Consider the following 21,773-nt stretch of genomic DNA (forward strand, 5'->3'; position numbering starts at 1 on the left):
TTTAAATGCGTACATCTGCCAAGTTAAAGAAGTTAAAACAAAAAAAATGTATTTTCATCAACACAATATTTAATGCAGATTCAGTTTTACAAATGTACCTTCATCATCAAGAATAACTTTATATAATATATAAACAATTTTTGAAGGATGGCAAGAGGTTTTGTTTTAGAGTCTGTTGATATTGGCTTGCATTCATTTTCTTCTTTAATGTGATACTGTAAAAGGTTCTTTAGATTAGAATAAAATGATTTGTTAACAAACATTTGACTGAATAATTCTTCTATGGCATAGCTGTGAAGAGCCTTTATAACACTTTTATTTTTAAGAGTAGGGCTGGGCAAAAAAAATAGTTTTTTAGATTAATCGTTTTTTGTTTTTTTTACGTGGTCGATTCAAAATCGATTCTCCAAGGCTACGAATCGTTTTTTTTCCATATTTATTTCCGTAATATTAACGTTAATCTAATTACTAGTCTTCTCCACTAGATGCCACCCTCTATTTTGCCTTGCGCGATGTTACCAAGGAGCGAAAGAGGAGCCTGTCATTCATTCATTCAGTCAGTCTATATTCTAATATATTCTAATATAATATAATATTCTATATAGTGTATATTCATTGAGTTGAATAGAGAATCAAGTATAAAATCTGGCCCGAGAATCGGAACTGAAAATCTAATTGAAGTTGTAAACGTAGTTTCGGGAGGATCAATAATCGTTACGTAGGCCTACGTACTATATAAGCCGCAAACTGCGTGTCATTCCCTTGACAATTTCTTTTCGGCAACCCTCCTCCTCCCCTTCTCCTCCTTATTAATTATATCTCCCTCTACGCGTCTCGGGCTCGAGTTCCCTCCTCGGACAGCAAGCCATTGTCGTTTTACCATTTGTTCATTTAAGATTGAATGGACAGGGGAACTCGTGAATCGAGAATTGAATCGATTTGATAGCTTGTGAATCGAAATCGAATTGATCTGAAACATCTGAATCGATACCCAGCCCTATTTAAGAGTGTTTATGCAGAGCTCCAGAGCCTGATGTAGACATACAACACCACCACCACAACAACAACAACAGTAAGAATGCTGAGTGTTGATGTTAGACTGACTCGGCAGACATGCAATGGCTTTGTGTCATGCCTGTCCTTTTCATTACAGATCAATTTCTGCCTTAATTAGACAAATATCTAACATACATTTGCGTTTCATGTTGTTACATGAAAAAGAAGAAACTGAAAGTCTTTGAACTGCAGGGTAAAATAACTGCATCTGCTATTGGAAAACCTCCAGCTGGGTAGCAGTGTAATATCAAGTGACTACTGTGACCACTACAGTCTCTCTCTCTCTCTGTAGAGAAGACATCTTGCTGATATACTGAAAGAAATGTGGTTCCCCAAGAGCTTTGATATGAGCACTCACACAGAGACATGCTAGTTTTATTTCTCTCCACACTCATTAAGCCTTTAGAGAAGAACCCTGAACCACGGCTGGTTAAAAAGTCCAACTCCAGCCAACATGACTGAAACAGAGACATCTGGGGGAGGGCGAGAAAAATATATAACCAATGAGAAAACTTCATCTAGTACATTTTCTCCCTGGCCAGCTGTGCAGAAAGTCAAGAGAGATGAAGTCTCTTTTTAATATTTCAGTTGGTCTTCCTTGACAGAAATGAGATGAATAAATTGAGAACAAATGTAGGCTTCTCTTTACTGAAACTCTCTGGAGAAAAACATCAAATAGTGCTCTCACAGTTTCCCCTCAGAAGATATCTCACCTGGCAAACATTTCCAAGCCTATTCTTTTAACACCACGTTATGTGGACACTCATTTTTATAGTTTTCATGCGTTTACATGCAAATCAATAAACCGGGTATGCAGAAATGGGATTTGAAGATTTGTCGGGCTTCTCGCAGACAGTGACGTCACTGCATATAGTACATATAGTCATTCAAAAAGTCTTAAAGGTGCAGTGTGTAATTTTTAAAAGCATCTTTTGACAGAAATGCAAAATAATATACAAAACTATATGATCAGGGGTGTATAAAGACCTTTTTATAATGACCCGTTATGTTTTTATTACCGTAGAATGAGACGTTTTTATCTACATACACGAGGGTCCCCTTGAGTGGAAGTCGCCATTTTGTGCCGCCATGTTTCTACAGAAGTCCTTAACGGACAAACTTTTTTGCTAAGTTGTCTCCGTCAATGACATGTTTTTCCGGTAGCGGCTGCCGTAGCGTCTCTATATGTTTCAAAAGCGAGGGGTGAGCATTGGGCTGAGCCATTGGTTGCAATTTGCAACCTCACCACTAAAAGCCGCTAAAATTTACACACTGCACATTTAAGCTATATGTTGTATCTCTTCTCATGTCTGCAGGACCCATAAATGTAACATGTTCTTTTTGCAGTTTCTCTGCCAACTGTATAGTCGAGCGCAGACTTTTATGCATTGCTTTGGCCTTACTTCCGCGTGAGACGTTTATCTTTTATATGCGTTGATATATGCACTTGAACAAACCTTGCGAGAAAACATGTTTACAGGAAAACGACCTGTGTCGATCTTTATTTGCTTAGGCCATTAAAAGAAAACCATTTTAAGTGTTTACATGACCCCACACATTATCAGTTCATTAAGCATAATCAGCATAATACTGTGCATGTAAACACACTCATTAAAACTTGATATACATTGATATATTATATACACTACATGATATACTGTGTCTGTGTTTGAAACAAGATAACGATTAAAAGGAAAAACTTTTTGCTTTGAATTACGGGGCACTGAATGAAAAATAACATGTGAGTGTGAATTAAAGTAGATGGAATCAATTCTAATGTCATGTTGACTAAGCATCTTGAGTAATAAAGAGCCAACCTATGGGCAAAAACATGGCCTGTTTCTCAATTCCAAGAACTCAAAGAAAGGACTTGTTTTCTCGTGGAGACTGGTCTTGCCAGGCGACCTCGAAAGAACGAACTCAGAAGGTCGCGAGAACACAGAACGCACCTGTGAGAATTGAGATGTGTGCGATCTTCCTGCTGGTCACGTGACCTCCCCAGATTTCAGCGCCCAAGTCTGCACTCGATGCATCCTCGATATCAAGAACTCATCCGGGTATTTTCATGCGTCCTCTGTACTTGTGTTCTTGAGAATTGGAATTGAACTTCGACTGTTAATGATGACGTAGAGCGAGGAGACAAGGACGCAAGATCGCTGAAGAACGCATATTGAGAAACAGCCATGATCTAGAAAAACATGGCAAATAAAAAATGGTAGCAGCACATAACATTTCCCAAAACATCCTGATAACAGCAGATGGTAGACATATACATTTGTATATCCATACATAAACCGTTCCTCGTCTTTGCTGTTTCTCTTGTTCTTCTCTTTAGCTGTTTAGGCTTACCGACTAATCCTCTCTCATCACAGTGCTCCACATGTGTTAGCCCTTGTCCTGACTGTTAAAATCCAGGACAGATTCCCACCCCGTCCTGCAGACAGCTGTTCCTATCCTCTATGTGGGTCAGCAACATCTGGCTCTCTAATCCAGCTGTGGAGGTCTGAATGAGAGGACTGACGCTGAGCTCTCTGAGAAACCTCACATTCTGACAAAAATCTTATTACACAACATTTGATTTATTTCCAAAATCTCTCTGTTCCTCCAGCACCCGATTTACTTAAAATATTACGGTAATTATGGTAACATACACTGTAAAGAAATTACAGTATTACTGGGTATTACTGACAACTAGCTGCCACTGCCAGTAACTTACTGTAGATTTTACATTGATGTTATTTACTGGCAACAGTTTGTTCAAAGTTAAATAAACATGAAACATTTTCAGTCTTTATCTTCTACAGTAAGTTACTGGCAACCAGCTGCATAATTACAGCTATTTTTTTACAGTGTAGTACAAATGTTTGTGTCAAACTCAGATTGTGGGCTGTGATTTCCCATTTTGAGACCAGTTCTGAAGAAACGTTGTGAAGTCTGAAGCAGACTACAACTGTACTACAATACTCCAGTATCACAGTACCCAAAACAGCTGTTTAAAATGGTGATAGTCAACTTGACTGCACCATATCTGGATAAACTGTATCACAATGCTCTTCTTTATAATTATGATTTGATTATCATATTCTTCTGCCACGATAAAAAAAAACGTACACAAACTGAAGAGTTTGGTTCCAAAACGTGATAAACGGCATTTAAAAAAAAATAGAGTTACTGCCAAAATCAGTTATTATATCAGGTAAGTATTTAAAAGTAAATTCTTAATTTTACGCAAAATTATCCACCGTGTTATTCTGTCATCTTTTCTCCCTTTTTCCCCAAAAAGCAATAAATGCCACTTTTCCTTTTCTGCAGAATTCAATAAATCCACTTAACCAATCACACCTCAGTGAGCGCACCATTCCATGCATTGTAAACAAACAATGGCGGCACGTTGAATACACAAACTCCAAGTTTTTCTCATCTTGTACTTCGTGATCAACAAACAAATAAAAACAAAATAATACTTTAATGGCATTGATAAACCTGTGGTGGTTTTCTGTGATGGGAAAGAAACATAAACCATCAACATCTAATAATTTACGCAAGAGGCACTTGGGAGACGGAAAACGACTTGACACAGCTGATCGCTGTGAAATATGTTAAGCGACAACGTCTCAAGTATAACAGCAGCAATGAGAGTGTTCTTAATATGACAAAGTAAGTGTTTTGATTAATCCCATTAATGTTTGTTTTTTTAATCAGTGTATACCACTAGTCAACTAAATGAATATAACATGCTAAAGATGAATGCACATTTATATATTGATTCAATAGATTTTTTAGGTTTTTATAACCTTAAGATGCTATGTGAAAGTTTGTAACAGAAAATAGTGTTTTTCATCTTGTCACTTTCTTGGTATAGAAAACTCATCTTTACCCAAATTAGTCTAAATGGATTTATTGCGTTTTGGAACCAAACTCTTCATCTCTTTTAAATGGATTTCGGTCAAACTCAGGAAGCTCGTGGGCTGCACTCCAACAGTGTACATTAGCACTACAAGTGACCTGAGCTCAAATCATTACTCCTGTTACCCTGTCCCATACGGTATAACCTCATTCACAAAGCACTCTGGTCCAAGAAAATTGTCAGTCGTTGTTTGATGTAAGTGTTGGTTCTCATGTTTATTTTCATTCTGTGTTTCTGTTTCGCCTTATCTTGTTTTGTGTTTATTGAATAAAGTAACTGCGTTTGAATCCGCTGCCTCTGCCTGCTTGCCAACATGTTACAACCTCATCTGCACAACAATGGGATAAAAAGGTAAAACGGGATATGATAAAATTACAGCAGCGGCAGTAGCATAACGTGCTGTAATGCTGTGTGTAAAAACAAATAGTGTTCAGTTAGTGAATAGCAATGAATATAGATACATTTACATAGATCGTAAATCAAATACAAACAGTACAATCATGCTATTTCAGAACATTTGATCCCTGGTTAAAGAAAATTGTGACCGGCTAGTAAAAAAAACTCTTGTTTTGCACTGAAATACAGACTGCAAAAGTGTCCCAACCATTCAATGAATCCCAGCAACTCTTTTATAAGGAACAATTTGGAGGGCTGTGAAGGTTAAATATCTACGAAACGATGCTCATTACGAGACATGTCAGCAAAAGTGTGGAGAGCGAACGAGCTGCTGCTAAAAAAGACAAGAGATGAAGGGAGGGGTTAAAGTGTATCAGATGAGAAGAGACACAGAGAAAAGATGAATCTCACAACCAGAGGATCTTATTCCTGCATCTATATAAAGGCAGAAGGAAAGAGGATGACAGAATTGATTTCTCTCTCTCTCTCTCTCTGTGCCCGCATTTCTATCCCTCCATCTTTCATCCATTTTTGAGAAACAGAGGTAATCAGAGAATCAATCTGACCTGACAAGCGACTTTTGATCTCTCTAAATCAACACCCACCCCTCCCCAACGTTTCTCTCTAATCTCCCAGCCGCGACTCTTTTCATTCGTTTGATTTCTTTTTAATTGCTCGTAAGTTTAATTCTACTTGCTTATCCTTTGCACGAACCTTTCTTTCAATCACTTTGCTTCTAAATCCTCATTAGGCACATTTAACTCTTTCCCTTCCAGCATTTTTTTAAAGCTGCCAGCCAGGGCCTAGCCTGGTTCTACCAGACTCTCGTACATTTCATTTGTACAGAGAGTCTGGCCTCTCTCCATTGAGAAACATTTACTTCCTTGTAGGCGGGTTCTCTGTTGAAGTTCAACACTATTGGATGATCTGCCCAGAGTCACTCAGGATCTGCCATAGGCGATCGCTAACGTGTGGTCGTGACGTATATCATGCGCCAAAACGATCGGGAAACAACAAGTCAGAATGATCAGACCAACAAAACTTAGCAAACATTGTTCTTGCTCCGGCTTTAACTTCTCTATATTCTGCAGTTTTGCAACAACGGACCGAATAGCTTTTCTCTTGTCTTTCTCACAAGTTTAATGCCTTCTAGAAAAAACATTTCTTTTAATATATAAACATACAAGAACAGAGCCTCTGCTTTCAAAAAAACCTTGTCATTGGCAGGGAAGCATTTTCTCTTAATTGACAAATGGTGAGGAAAGAGTTAAAGTAGGGCAGGACATTTAATGTTATTCTGTCAAGTACATTTATAACCTGAACTAAAATGTAAAGACAAGTATGATACACTTGGTAAAAACACTATTAAAATGCCTAGTGTTATATACAGTAGTTGGTGCATAACAAGTACACAAGTTGATTATAGTGTAGCCTTCTGAGATTTCAGCTAAGCATTGCATTTATCCTTTATGTAGAAGGCAAACCCATAAAAACCAGCTGCCTATGGAAACAATTCAAACCATTTGGTGTCGTCTTATTTGAGATGCTGCTTTAGAAAGAAGCTCCTTGTGTAGGTGGTAGAAAGCTACTGTAGACTGTCTGGGTTTTTAAATCTTTTCTCTGGTATAAGGGAGAGCAATCACTTTTTTTCCACACACGCACACACATTTTGACAATATACAAGAACATCTCTCATCAGCCACAAGACAGACCTTCATTTTAAAACACAGCTGAAATCTCCGGTCTAGGGGTTGGCAATACACTGGTAGGTGGATTGATTACACCAGTAGAAATGTGTTAACCGGTAGAGATTTTGGACTATCATCTCTATCGAGGTTATGCACTCACATCACGTAGCTCCTCCAAGGTAATTGGGTGGGCTGAAATGCTTGTTATCTGCTGTTAGCTACACTTTTTTAAATAAAGTCGCTAAAAGGGTCTAGAAAATTGCTAAATCCAAGTTGGCAACACTGCTCGGACTGTGCATGTGCTTGTGTGTGTCCCACCCCCAAAACACACACCAGAGAAAAAACATAGCAGGTCCTAATGTTTGGCTAAGAGAGAGTCTACTTGGATGAAAATCGCTTCAGTGAGATCAATTATAGTAACGCGCAGCATTTTATTGTCAGTAACGATAGTAACGTTATAATAGGGGAAACCTTAGACCTTGAAAGTAACCAGCTCAGATGACATTACCCACTCAACAACGCGTTCATCTGACAAACTACAAAATACTAAATAGAAAACACTTTATAAGAAAATACTCAGCAGTGATGTTAACTGATGAATTATCAGATGCTTTCGTACACATATTAAGTCCGGTATGGCTTTTAATAGAGACGGCAGAGGTCAAGTGAATCAATAAATCTATTTCTTTAGCAAGTATATTGTCCAGACCTGTTTGCACTACAATATAAATGATGCATAAAGCTGTAATATGCTTACGACTTACGCCGTATGCAGCCTGTATATGCGAACTCCGCAAGCTGCAGCCTTCGTATTGAAAAACTGCAACAGTTTCTTTGCATTGCTTGGATAAAGACCTTGGAAATACCAGTCATGTGATGTTCACTTGTATCCTCAGGAACTGTTTTCCAAACTGACACAAAGTTGTATGTTGAAATGTATGTGTACAAAATTTACATTTTATATGAATTATTTATATTTAGATGTAATTGTACACTATTTTGTTATTAAACTACAAACAAAACATTTTCTCTTAAAGTCTCCTCAAATTCCTTCTAGCACAACATTCCTCATTGAGGCATTAGGAGGTTGGGTTTTATCTCCTCAGGTGTGAATCACATCAATATTCATGACCACTGAACATCTCTTGCATGTTGACTTTACACAACAAAAGGTGTCTTACAAAAGTTTAATAAATATATTGTTTCATGTGAATGAGTGGGTAAAATGGTTTTAAAATATAACATAATTTCCTTGAAAATACATACATGTTTCTCACATATTATTGTAGCACAGTTTGTTCTGAATACAGTGTTATGTGATATTACTAATATGTCTGAAAAATGCCCATCCCTAATTATATCACAATGTCATAAAGATGTGATGTGGGCTCTTTTGACTTGATTAACCACTTAGCAACCACCCCGAACACTCTGAGCAATTACACGGTGATGTCACAGCTGATGTCACAGAGAACACTCCAGAACCACTATAAGTTTTACACTCATTCATCCGAACTATCATTGATCTGCATCTATTATAAAATGACATTGTATATCACATGATATAAGTATGCACCTTTCATTGTGCTTCAGTTTAGTTCAGGTCACACGCTCAAAGTCATGACAGTTAATGGGGACCATAAACACAGTCATCCTCAGTCGGGTTACAGTATAGGGTCATATGATGGTTTGAGCATTATTGACATTACTCAGAGTAAGAGAGGGAGAGGCAGGTTATTTGGGAGAAAATGAGGGAAAACTGATATCAGAAATTGCTGAGAGCTGTAAGCATCTCCCCAAGTGTACAGCAAGGACAGATGTTTTTATTATAACAAATGAATGAGGCTTGAGGGGTGGAATAACGCACTTCCATCTAATAGGTCTGGTAATCGAAAAGCTTTTTTTTACTGGAGATTAGATGACCTCTGTGATATAATGTATATGTGTGTGTGTGTGTGTGTGTGTGTGTGTGTGTGTGTGTGTGTGTGTGTGTGTGTGTGTGTGTGTGTGTGTGTGTGTGTGTGTGTTCATACTTTACTGTACTGTATGTCCTTCTGCTTGTATGAGGTCTGCTCATAAGCTGGATAAAGTTACAGATGGTGCTGAAAAAAAAAACAACTGCTCATCTATTGTCATTTATTGTTTAAATGTTGACAATAGTTCAGTTTGACTCCTGTTACAGTACAGTTTTTAATTAAACATTGTATAGAAGTACTGAGCATTCATTTAACAAGAGAAAATATTGAGCAGACTCTTATGAAATGTATTCTTACAGGATTAACGCAACGCCTCAATGAATACCCACCCAGCAAGCATTAACCGTCATTTCAACGTCTAGGATTAACAGACCTAATATACAATATGACCAGGCTATGAGTGACCCACTCCTAGCCAAAATAAACTTACATTTGTTCTTGCCAAAATAACTTTATACGTTTATTTAATTTATTTTTGGGCTATCTATTAAATTTACACTGACAGCCCAAATTTTGCCTCATTTAAGCGTAGACGTCTGGCCTATGTTTGTACGGCTATCAGGTGTCTTTTAAACCCATAATTGTTTGCTGGGTAAGTTATGTGTAGTGTTATAAAAGACTTGTATCTTAGGAAAAATATAAATATAATTTCATCCATGCTTGTTTTGGTTGCCAGGACTGACTGCCCTGCTGAAAAACAATAAAACCATTACAGAAAATTCTAATGGTTTCCATTAAAATACCAATAGGAACCATTAGCTTTTACCATTAAAGCAACACTAAAGAGTTTTCCCTACAGGTTGGAAGCGGAATTGTCCATTACCACTGTCGTAAATAATTTAGCCTACTGCAGCAAAGCTGGCTCTGATTGGATTGTAGGTCTGCCCTAAAGCAAGTTTTTGTAGTTTTTACTCGAACTACAGGACCGCGACCCAACGGTTGGAAACTTCTTTAGTGGGGTTTTGGCCGATAGAGGGCTGCAAAGCGAATGTGAAAATGCCGTTCACCCTGTTTGGACTGAAACTTTTGGAAACTTTATTTTAAGGTAAAAAACTCTTTGGTGTTGCTTTAAAACCACTACACTGTGTGTTTTGTGCCATATTCCATTTGAACCAATACATAGAACCAATATGCAGAGACCAACAAAGACCAATACACTGTAGTGTGTTTTGGGCCATATTCCATTAGAACTAATAAAATTCCCAATAAAACCTATAGAATTTCTGTGATGGTGTCTATTGGATTTTTTAGCAGGGTGCTCAGGTTTTCCAAAGGATTTTTAGCACACTGCTAAACTGTGGGGTTCTGGGTTGTTGAGGGGTGGGGGGTTGTTTAAGTCTGTAAAGTTTATGAGATTTTTCATTCATTTCATTGTCTACTATCCAAAACTGAAGAAAGTTACGTGTCAAACTCTAACATCATGTCTTTTGCTTTAGTCACATAGATTGAGTTTCTAAGTGGTGCATTGAGGTCAACCCTGTACATGTCTCTAAGGAACTCAGTCTTTATGGACTTATGCCTATCTGGGTCACACAGAAAAGGGACGCTGGCCTTCATTTACAGTCTGGCTTAGCACAGAAGCAGATGATGACGAACTCCAGATACAGAAGGACACATACAAAACACCTAATACTCCACTTTTAACTGACTAAACCTTTCGTGATTATTTATAACACCACATCTGAATCTAAACAGCAATTACTGCAGACTAAACTGTTAACAAATGTGCAGCATTGACAACAAACTAATGGTGATGTTAAACAGTCAGCATCTGGAGATGAATGTAATTTATATTCAGCTGTATATTTACCTCACTCATGGCATAAAATGTCATCTAATATCAATCCACTTGAGAGAAAAATGGGCTGTGTGTGAATCAAGTATTTCTCGAAACAAGCGTTTTGACCTTTTTCAATTCTTAACAAATTCCTGTTGTGTCACCACTGAAAGCCCAGGTGGTGAAGTAAAGTGTTTTCAATGATGTCTAATGCATTCAGTTTCAGAATTCAAGGGCATAGAGATTTTCGCATTCATGAAAAATTCATTCATGGGGACTAATAAAGATTTTTCCTTGTAACATTCAGGAGATAATAACAAGAGCTTGTAGATCTGAGTCTGTAGCTTATGAGGCTGTCACCTTATCGATTGGCTTATTTGGCAGGAGGTTTTATGTCACAATGTACGGCTTACTTGGACTCTGCAGCTGACAAATTCAGCTTTCATTCTTGCCAGCTTCCAGTCAAGTCCTGGATCGACTTTCATGTGCACAGGGTACCAAATGTGCACGTACGAATACACATGTATGTACGCACACACAAACACACACGTTACCATAAAAGTCAGCTTATCTACATATTCTCTGAAACACACACTCCACCTGAAATCTCTTGAAATGAGTTTTAAACCTCAGGAAGTGCAGTGTTTAAAGGAATAGTCTACTCATTTTCAATATTAAAATATGTTATTACCTTAACTAAGAATTGTTGATACACAGGGGCGTTGCACAAGATCTCGGGCCCTATGCATAGGCAGTCCTAATGGGCCCCCCTGCCCCACCCCATAATATATTCCAGACTTTTCAAGGGCCCTCTCTTTCTTTGGGGCCCTGGTAATCAGTACTGGTTTTACCCCCAGTTCGACGCCCCTGTTGATACATCCCTCTATCATCTGTGTGCGTGCACGTAAGCGCTGGAGCGCTGGGACGCTTCGATAGCATTTAGCTTAGCCCCATTCATTCAACGTAATATCACTTTTGGGAGTACTTTGACTCGCCTGAAAAGTCCACTCCCCTTCTCCCTCTCATAATGGGAGAGGGAGGGTGTTACTGCGCCGTGTCGAAGTACTCACAAAAGTGCTATTACGCCATAAAATATAGTTCCTCTTTTAAATCCGCTTAGAAAAGCGCTACGTTTTATTTTGTACCACCAAACTTGCTCGTATAACTACTCGTCTTAAATAGGAAAAACGTTGATGTGTTTGGTCACTTCTAACTTTATCTCTAAATGGTACCATTGAATGAATGGGGCTAAGCTAAATACTATCAAAGCGTCGCAGCGCGCTCCAGCGCTTACGTGCACGCACACAGATGATAGAGGGATGTATCAACAATTCTTAGTTAAGGTAATAACATATTTTAATATTGAAAATGAGTAGACTATTCCTTTAACAGAAGTCACAAGGATAATGAAGAACCACACCCAACGACCAGCTTGACTGCAACAACTCGGTTATGACTTACGGCCCGCAAAGATCTCAATGTGAAGTTAAAGAATAAGGGAGCGAGAAACAACAAAGACATTAAGCAGTTATCTACTGACCCCTCAGGCAGACTGCTTTAAATAGAACGACTATGTATTCGATTTCATACTATTGTTCTCCTATAGGGTAGACTGGTGGTATCTCTTACAGAGCATGTAAAAAATGCACATGACTGATGACTTTATTATTGGTACAGCCACTGAAAGTAACTTAAAGAGCATCTCTTTTCCTTTTCATGATTTCTTTTTGATGTGTAAGTGTGTGTTAGTACATGTTACCATCTGCAAAGTTACAAATCCCAAAGTAAGAAATGGTGCGAGTTATCGTTTCCAATGTAAATCTCTTTTCTTGGCCTACAACAATCACACAGATTGTAGGCAACAATTTACTTCTTCAGCTTGTTGACGTGGACACAGCGGTCATCATCATAATTCCTCCCGCTTCTGATATTTAACCCATGGTCGCTTGGAGTTGGGGTTAGAATCATGGTTTGGGTTAGGATGCCATTTTTATATAACAAAAAGTTGTAAACTGAATATATTGACTTCATTTTCGAAATTTTAGGACTTTATTCTCATTAAATAATGGCTTTATTCTCATTAAATAACGACTTTATACTTGTAAAATAATGACTTTATTCTTGTAAAATAACGACTTTATTATCATTAAACAACTACTGTATTCTCGGAATTATATTTATTCTGACTTTTTTCTCGTTAAATAATGACATTATTCTTGCATTTTACTGACTTTAATCTCAAGATGGTTTTATATATTTTTATTTAGCTTGGACCTAATCCTCCTTCCTTGGTACTAAACCCAAGCGAAAATGGTAAAAAAAATAATTAAAATGACAAAAAAGATGCACCGTTTAAGTGAATGGGAAGGACTGGCGTATCATATGCACGCCAAAGTGGAATTTGCCGTATGTATTGCACGGTTTTTACACTTCGTGCTATATATACGCAACTCCATGAGACTGGGTTGCACAGCCTGTAAGTACTCTATGATTTCATATTTAAATAATTTACTACTGACTAAATCATGATTCAAACACAAGTTTTGAGCGATGCAGAGTAGCGCTTGTTGTTTGTCGTTTCTACAATCACAAAAACAGTCATGCTTTTAATGTTTTAGTATCCTTATCTTACCAATATATTACATTCTGCTCAAGCTGCGCTGGTGGGTTGATCGATCAGCTTGGTCATCTGCATTTTCTGGATCAAATTCGGCTCGTATTAATTAGGTAGTTAAGATGATATTTACTCCTGTCAACATTGCATTGTGAGCTATGCAGTTTTTAACACAAATGCACAGAAAACAAAAATAAACCTAGCATATAAAAGTGACTGCATGAATACAGTGACATAAAAGCCTCATGGTTTAGCTTGACATTTAACATGTGCAGCGCTGCTATCCTGATTTCACCTCCTTGCTTCTTTAATAATCCCATTACAACAACATAAAGGTATGACAAGCTCAGATTAATTTCAGAAAACAGCATTCATGTCCTGCACAATCTCCATACACAAGCACACACAATAGGTCCACTATTCTTTTACTTTTGTGGCAATGCTTCACAAAAACGTTTAGAATTAGCAATAAAATCCCAGATAAACCTGCTGTTTTACTTCCAAACAGCCCTGTGAAACTACTGATGTTTAACATTTCCATTAATTTCTGTCTTAGACCTCCACCTGTCTGAAGTTACCGGGGAATTATTTTCTCAGTTCCTGTTGGCAGATTCAGTGGTGGTGTCGTGCCAAGTGGTGACTGTTCAGTCGGGAAAAGACACAAACACATAAATCACATCACACAGGGCTCTGAAGTTTCCCGCTGTCGTCCGTTTTTGCTCAAACTACGCCTGAGGGTAAAATTACGATCAGGGTGAAGACACAAACGCACTATCCAAAGCACAGCATCAGTATCGGTGTTGTTAGGGGCTTGCAATATGGTTATTTTCCTCACAAGCTCATGAGAACCTGATCTATGAAGACAACGCAATCTGAGTGCAACTTCTGGCAGTTTTCCTCTGGGATGTGAAATGTAATGAGGTGAGGAAAGATTCGCCTCTCATTCATTTCCCCAGAGATACCTGTTGAGTATTTCTGCTGATAAAATCCCATCGACTGGGATTTGGGCATCTGCTCATAGTGTACTAGCTTGAGGAACACAAATAGTATCACACATATGAGACCGATCTTATTGGTGAAACTGAGGTGAACACAGCTGATCATTTATGCAAGCATAGACATCATTAATATTGTCAATATTGTAACATGCATCAATTTGTCAGCTCCAATACTAAAAGCAATGTAAAGAATAGTGTTGGGCGATATGCCCTATTTTCAGATCGTCCTATCGTCAGCCTGTGAGATCGGCGATACACGATATTATCGGGGGGCGTGGCAGTAGTTTACTTTTTTTTTATTTGTTCATTTTTACTCATTATAACAAGTCACTTGATGGGTGGACGAAAAAAAACAAGACCGTAACAACGTCATGACCGCAACCTTCTTAAACTGATGCCATTAAAGCGAGCGTGTCATTAAAACCCTATCATGATTACTTAATAACTGTAATAACATGCATCTGCGCACGCACACACACGTGCGCGCACATACAAACTATTCAATGCATTTATTTAGTGCTGTTGCAGAAGACTACACGTGTCAAGCAGTTGTGCTCTCATGAGGTGCCTTTTTAAACGCATCGGTCCAGCGGAACGCAATCATATTTTAAACACAATCATATTAAACACGAGGTACGTGTTGCTACAACTCATTGAAATGCATATCATAAACAGGATTAATACCTAGTGATCTGACTTCGGACAGAGCGCAGCTCTCGGCATGTACGCGAGAGTGAGAGAGAGGTGCTAATATGCAGCGGGTCATATTTTAAACAAAAAGTAAAGTTTGCATCAGCTTGCATGAAACGCATTAAACTGAACAAATAAGGATTACTACTTTAGTTTATGTTTAGACTGCGGACAGACGCGAGAGCGCTTGCATGTGAGACAGAGAGAAGCGCAGCTGCTCATGACGCGGCACGCTGGATGGTGGTAGAAGGAGACCAAGACGCGCGCATAAAGTGCAGGTACGTGCAAGAAGGAATTCTCTCTTTACAAGCTCTCCACGTAAAGTGAAGCCCACAAACCCTCATGTGAGGAAAAGCATGCATTGTCGGTGTTAATATAAAACTATGATGATAATAATAATAACCATTCGCCAACTATCGTCTTGACTATCGCCATGAAAGCCTGCCATTGGCGATTTGTCTGAAGATCGTCGATACACGATACTATCGTCTATCGGCACAACCCTAGTAAAGAACTCAATAATTAGGGCACAAAATGAGTTATGTATGGTGAATATAGCAGTGTGGATATAGATATAGGATATAGCAGTGGATACGATGAAGACCAGCTCACTTTACGCTATCCTCCTAATTATAATCAATGGGAAATATATGAAGAATTTGGTTCCAAACCTTGATAAATGCCTTTTTTATTCAGTATTGTATCAGGTCAGTATTAAAAAGTAAGTTATTAATTTTACGCAAAATCAAGATATCCGCCGTGTTATTCTGTCAATAAACGTAATAAACGCCAGTCCTTATTTTTCTGCAGAAAGCAATAAATCCGCTCAACAAATCACAGTGCACCATTCCACGCACTGTAAAAAACAACGGCGATGCTCTGAATACACACAGAACCCTAGTTTTTTTTAAAGTTCATGAACTCATTCACGCTTTACAACCTGCAAAACACTATGGGCCTTATCTTGCACCCAGCGCAATTGACTTTGTCAGTGATGCATGTATCATTCGTATTTTGCACCGCCGCACAGCGAGGTTTTTCCTCCACAGACGCACGTCGGCGAACTAGGGAATGAACTTGCGCTCCCTGGGCGGTTCAGCGCAAAAAAAGGAGGCGTGTTCCGGCGCAAACCATCCCTGATGCTATTTTGCAGTTTCAAAAAACAATTGTGCCACTAACCAGAAAAAAATAGTTTACAGTCTTGCACTTTGCACTTGCATTTCAGAACGTTAAAATAGGGCCCTATATATTTTCAGTGCATTCAACATTTTTCAAAACACACTCAAAACTGAATGATTTGATGCGAATTTCATGAATTCTGCAGTAATGTATTAGTTTAAAATATTAGTGGTGGGAATTGTTGGACCCTTATAATTAGATTCAGAATTGATTCTCAATATACTAATTAGCATATTTGTGATGTGATTGAGTGCTCATTAAAGCCATTCTCATTGACATACAGAAGGTGTTTTTCTCGATTGCTTAAACACTATGGGGTGGTTTCCTGGACAGGGATTAGCTTAAATCAGGACTAGGCCTTAGTGAATTAGAAAATATGACTAGTTTTAACAAACATGCCTTACTAAAAACAGTACTTTTGGATTTTGAGGCAAAACAAAGGGCCCTGATGTATTTTAAGATATGTCAGTGCAAGTTGTTTTTAGTTTGGACAGTTAGGACTAATCTAATCCCTGTCCGGGAAACTGCCCCATAACCAGTTTTTGGAACTAAAAGGTCAAAACCATAATACCATTTATCAAAACCACACTCATTTCCCTAAACTATAAATACTACCCCTGTTTTGACACATGAGTCAGATTTGTTTAACTGTCACTGCAAAACTCCCTAACAAATCCCTTACTCCCTTCCTCAAATCAGCACAGTATGAGCACAATTAGCACCAAATTAGCACCCAATTACGCAGGTGAAAACACAAAGAGTCAAAATTGATCACACAACGATCAGATCCTTCAATAGATTTATAAAAGTGCCTGAATCAGTTTATGATGGAAAAGAGGAGGTGAATGAGGTGATGGTGAAGGTGGCGGAGGAGAAACTGGTGAAGGTGGTGGAGGAGGTGGTAGTGGATGTGGAGAAGGAAGTGGAAAAGGAGGAGGACGATGATGACAGTGATGACAACGGCGACAACAAGGAAGGGGAAGGGCATGGAGACAAGCAGTCTCAGATGAAATTTGAGCCACTGTAGTTGAACATGTCAGCTTGAGCACAATTAGCACCCAATTACCCAGGTAAAAACACTAAAGTGAAAAATTGATCACACACCGATCAGATCCTTCAATAGATGGATAAAAGGGCCTGAATCAGTTCATTCAAGAGGGAGATGAGGAGGTAAAGGAGGTGGAAAAGGAGGAGGACGACGATGACAACGATGACAACAAGGAAGGGGAAGGGCATGGAGACAAGCAGTCTCAGATGAATTTGATGGAGGCTGGGCAACAAGGACAGCCAATTTTTAGTAACTGTACCGTCACTTCCATCATCCAAAAATTTAGGGAGGATAACAGGTAGATGTTCCTACTGTAAGACTGATCTGTACAGTAAGTTTTGAGTGCTGTACTCTCTGCTGTCACAACACCTACACTGTTGCGCCACGCTACAGAAATGCACCAAATTGTGTCACAGATGACACAGATTTCTATTTTTTTAAAAGGGATGTGTGACCGTTACAGTAATCAGGACTTTTATTTTTGTTTGACACAGAGACAACCACCTGGTGGAGGCAGGCTAATGCTTTTGTCTGAGAAGCAAGAGAGGGAGCTTGTAAACATGGTCTTTGCCAATAATGTAATCTGCCTGTTAGAGATTTAAAGGAGACTGATTGAATCATCATTTTTGAGGGATAAATGCCATCAGCCTCTCCACAACTGATCATATTCTCCAAAAGCACAGGTTTCGGATGATACAGGCCTCCTGCGTCCCTTTCCAATGACACAATGAGACAGTGTGAAATAACAACGTGTGGAATATGTTCAAGTATGACTTTTGATATTGAATGAAGTATTGTGTACCATCCCAGTATAGCAGTTTATACTGTAGCTCAAAGTAGATATGGTGGTCTGCTGTTTGTGCCCTCTTGAACTGAACATCTAGAACATGTGTTCTGCGAAAAATCTTTGAGATTGAAGGCCGGTCTGTTCCTCGGGAGATTATCTTTGTTGATGAGGCTGGATTCAACTTGACCCAAAGAAGGAGAAGAGGGAGGAACATTATTGACCATCGTAAATGACCCTGGTCAGCCAGGAGGGAATGTCACTATGTGTGCATGCAGCCATCAGTCAAGAAAGGGGTACTTCACCACTATGTCATTCTGACTTAGATCCTATAACACTATGCTCCTCCTTGCTTTCCTTGAAGGTCTAAGAGAGCATATGTGCCAGCTTGACCAGAGGGAGCTGGAAAAGGCGGAGCAGCCTCACTACATTTGGTTTGGGATAACGTCAGCTTCCATCACACTGCTATGGTTCTTGACTGGTTTACCCAAGGTTTTCTAACATCTTTCTGCCTACATACTCTTCATTTCCAAACCCAATAGAGGAGTTTTTTCATCATGGCTGTGGAAACTGTATGACAGAGAGCCTTACATCCATGTTTACCTTCTCCAGGCCATGGAGGATGCCTGCCCATACATATCAGTAGATGCGTGCCAGGGGTGGATCAAGCATGTAAGAGGATTTAACCCTGCCTGGCTAGGGCCAATATAGCCTGTTATGTGGACGTGATGTTCTGGCCTGACCCAGACCCATGATGGGATGCTGGGGCAGAGTAATTGTTTTTTGGGTGTTGTACTGTAGAGTAAATGTAAAAGTATAGGAAATACATTTTTATCTTTTGTTGTATTCATCATTTTAAATGGTCTTGGGGGGAACCACAAGAAACATAACTGACCAGTCTTTGTAGTAGTTTTAAATTTATTGCACCAGTGTGTAGGACTATGTTGTAGTGTGTGTATTTTTGAGGGCTTCTGTGTCATGTCTTAGGGGAAAGTTTGATTTTTCAGCAAGATTGAATGGTTTTGAGGGAAGAGTTTCATTTTAACCTGAAAATAGAATGTCTGGGGAATTGGGTCAGACCTTATGGATTTGTGTTTACAGTTTTGAAAAAAGGAGACATAGTTTCAAAAATGTGTTTAAGCTAGTGAAAAAAACTGTCAGTAACTTGAATGCAACATCATCTGATCATCATCATTATACACTTACATAAAAGGTGACATTTCACAAGACTTTTTTAAAGATGTAAATTAAATCTTTGGTGTCCCCAGAGTGCATACGTGAAGTTTTAAAATACCATATAGAAAAAATCGCCACTTTGTAGGTGTGAGCAAAAATGTGCTGTTTGTGGGTGTGTCCTTTAAAATGCAAAAGAGTTGATCTCTGCACTAAATGGCTTTGCAGTGGATGGATAGTGCTGATTAAGGGGCGGTATTATCTCCTTATGACATCACCAAAATTATAGCCAAATTGTAATGAGCTATTTTTTCACATGCTTGCAGAGAATGGTTTACTAAGTTACTGGGTTGTTATTTTTTTATTTCCAGGTTGATCGAAGCACTGGGGACCCAATTATAGCACCTAAACATGGAAAAAGTCAGATTTTCATATGTCCCCTTTAAGGAGCAGTTGGATTGACAGTATTACTGTATTTGTCTAATGCCGTGCACCCAGCGCCTCCGTCTGGATAACAATATGTGTGATAAATATATGTGCATATTTTTACGTTCAGTAAGTTCAATTTTGACATAAAATGTCTGGCTTCACGTGTCACTGCACAGAACGATTCTCCCGTTTATTTATTGTCATAAGGCAATATGCCTTCGCAGTGACAAATACATTTTTTGGACCTCATGACGCAAACAGACTGCAGCATGGCTGCGGACTATAGCTGTGTACTGCCTTTATGGTACGCATGTCTGTGTGTAGCAGTCTAGGGTGTGGACGCGATAAACCACTGACAATGGAAAATCATCTACATTCTCTAAATGCTATTCTGAAATGATATATATTTCCCTCTTTTTTATAGGATTGGAAATAACCTTAAAGGAACAGTATGTAAGAAATTTATATCAATGAATTATAAAATGGCCCTGATATGTCACTAGACATTTAGAAATCATTTTCATTTCAAATACTTATATCACTGACAACAGTGGTCTGGCCAGGATATTGTCATTTAAAAAGTGGAGTTGCAGCCCTCAACTGATGTTTATGTTGTCATTTTGTGTATTGGCCACTAGTTGGGTGATTGCAGTACCAGTTTTAGCCACAAGTTTTGTTATTGCAATACCAGTTTTGGCCACAATCCTACATACTGTTCCTTTAAATATACTTTTAAGATTTTCCAATTCTGTAAATTTACAAAAATTGTGTTTTTTTTTTAATTACTGGGTCTAACATGGCCACCACTGAAAAAAGTCGCTAGCTACGCCCCTGCTCATTCCCATGACTTAAAGAGGCCCTTCCACATAAAACCGTTTTAACTTGTATTTTTTGATATGTGTTAGGTCCATATGTGTTTGTGTTGTGAATGTGAAAATTAACTTCCACCTCCTCTGTCAGCTCTAGCCACTGAAAAGAAATAAGCGGAGAAATCATGTCAGTTTGAAAAGCTTATCAGTGTGACGTGGAACTGATCGAGGTCATTACTATTCATGAGCTCTTCAACTTGAGACCGCGCCCACATATTATGTGTATTTGAGTTAGTTTTCATAACAAGTTACAGCAAGGATGGCTAAACGTCAACCGTACCGATCCAAGTTGTCAATGCAGCCCGCCCATTAAAACGGATCACTTCTCTAACCAGCCTCAAAATCAGGGTACAAAATGGCCTATTACTTATTGCTTTTAATGTTTTTGGATGTAAAAACCATGCAAACGTCATGAGTAGACCTCAGACAACAGTATAAAACAATAAAAACGGGCACCTTTAATAACAGGTAATAGCTTAAAAGTGATTTTTTTAGGAAATATGGATCAAAAAGTGGTTCAGATAGGAAGAGATAATGGAGGACAAAGAAGAGGAAGACCAAGAGCTGTGATCTCTGATGCAACAGAGCAACAATTATCGACCATGTAGTAAATCATGGTTTCTCTTTGAGAGTGGCTGGTCCAAGAGTGCAACTAAATCTGCAGAGTTTAACAGTTGCATCAATAGTATGAACTTCCCATCCAAACAACAGGAGATGAGCATCCTTTTATGATAACTGAATAACACACTACAGTACAACACAATTTGTGCATATTTACATATATTGACGTTTTGCAATACAGTAATTTTGTGTTTCACTGTAGGATCCAAAAGTTGCCTCGGAACGGAGAAAAATCCCATTCTTGACATAGCAACTGCCAACAATGCAATAAAACTGTGTAAAATTCAGAACAGAGTGCTGGCAGACAATGGCACTTTTGAAATTTGAATATGGTTGGCACAACAACAATTGCCAGAGTCCTAGAGAAACATAAAATAAGGATGAAGCAACTGTACCCTTTGAGATGTGTGAAAGAACTCTCCAGCTAAGATAAGTCTATTCGGTAACCAAACGCTACATACCCATTGATGCATTATGTAAAAACTTCAAAACTGTGTGTTATTTAGAGGGTAATGGAGATGCAAACCAGATCACATCCACATTATTTTATCTTTGTGGAAAAATATGG

This window comes from Misgurnus anguillicaudatus, chromosome 20, assembly GCF_027580225.2.
Source record: "Misgurnus anguillicaudatus chromosome 20, ASM2758022v2, whole genome shotgun sequence".
Taxonomy (NCBI): domain Eukaryota; kingdom Metazoa; phylum Chordata; class Actinopteri; order Cypriniformes; family Cobitidae; genus Misgurnus; species Misgurnus anguillicaudatus.